The sequence below is a fragment of the Elephantulus edwardii genome, unplaced genomic scaffold (genome assembly GCF_000299155.1).
Source record: "Elephantulus edwardii isolate Elephantulus edwardi_28Jun2011 unplaced genomic scaffold, EleEdw1.0 scaffold00002, whole genome shotgun sequence".
NCBI lineage: Eukaryota > Metazoa > Chordata > Mammalia > Macroscelidea > Macroscelididae > Elephantulus > Elephantulus edwardii.
Window position 1 is genome coordinate 16806334 of NW_006399752.1, and position 1614 is coordinate 16807947.

General features: G+C 39.7%; 1 pseudogene; it reads right to left on the bottom strand.

Annotated features, from left to right (window-relative positions):
• Positions 1-393: 393 nt before the first annotated feature.
• Positions 394-1373, bottom strand: LOC102872458 (annotated as a pseudogene).
• Positions 1374-1614: the final 241 nt, after the last annotated feature.

Here is a 1614-nt window from a genome sequence, read left to right on the forward strand (position 1 = left end):
CCCAATATGTTTTTCCCAATAAAAAAATAGAAAAAAAAATTGAATTATAAATGACATTTGAGTTTTATAGTATTTATGTACTTGCCATCATCCAAAGTAAAATTAATTTCATGAAATTTTACATGTAATTTAAACATTCTTTTTTTACATTATCTGTACATTTACACAAAAATAGATCCTTTTTATATATTTATATATTAATACACATATACATATTTGTTACTGGTTATACATTGGATTCATAATTAGGCATTGTCAGTAGTAGTTGGCAGTTTCTCATTTAAGCTCAAGATCAAGTTCTGTTTCATTTTGCTGTTCCAATTTACAAAAGGAGGGGAAAGACCAAAGGGGGAGGGGAGAAAAACTACATCAATGCATCTCCATGGTATTTTCTTAACTAGCTAATGATATGTACAGTTCCATGGTGCCTCCTGAGCCCTTCCTCTCCTGTTGCCTTGAAATCAGGGCCGAGGGGCTACAGAAGGCAGAGGTCAATGTGTCCAGCTTGCATGAAGGGATGTAACCGTTGAGATAGCCATTGGTCTGTCGTTTGAAGAGTCCACCATTCAGGATGTCTTGCATGATGAGGTTGTTGGCCACTAGTTTATCTTTACCTCTAGGAATAAACATATCTTATTGCTTTGTTGGCAAGCAGAATTTCTCCAAGGCAGGATTGAAGAAGGTAATGTACTGGCACAAAATCTGCCCAAGGTCCCATCCTCTTTTGCTGATGTCCCTCAATAGTCTGGAGGAGAGTCGGGTGTCTGCATCTGTATTCACGAAGAGCTTTATCTGGTCTCGTGCCCCTTGGGAGTAGAAGAAGGCCAGCATCTCCTCAAAAATGCACATCATTGGCAGGTAGACAGTGACTGTTTTCTCCTTCCAGGAATGGGTGACAAAATGATACACAGGAATCTGGACTGTTTTCCCTTCTGTGGTTTCTTTGAGTGTTTTGAAGATGAGTTCATTATTGAAGGATCCAGGTGATCAAAGTTGAACTCCTTCAGGGCTTTGACCTTCTTCTCTGCAGTGAGGACATAGTAGAAGGTATTATTGCTAAGTATGACTACCAGGAGTTGCACAATCTTAGCACAAACAGATGGCTTGCCACTTGCTGTGCCCCCGCTGACACCAATGAGGAAGGGTTCTCCACCTTTGGGTTGCTGGTCCTGCACGGTCTGATTGCTGTCCCAGCCATGGCTCCCACCACTGCTCCTCTTCCCTGCAGCCTGCTAATTTAAACATTCTTATATTGTTACTTGACCTGGGACCTAGGATCTAGAACCAATACACACTGAAATAAAAAAAATATGTCTACTTACATAAGTAATTTTTTTATTCTAATCAGAATACACACATACATAGACACACATTTTGGTGAACCAAAGTTTGAGTAGCAAGTGAAATACTTTCAGAATGGCCAAGCTAATTGCTTTAACTCACCTCTTTCCAAGGAGCAACAATTAAATGTATGTTGTATCACAAACATATTGTTGTGGTTTGGTGCTATATATTTGACTATGAGGCATAAAGATGTTATCAATAACAAATTGAAACCTTGATTTTTCCTGTGCCATCCTCCCGACCTCAAGCATGCTCCAGCCCACTGGGCAC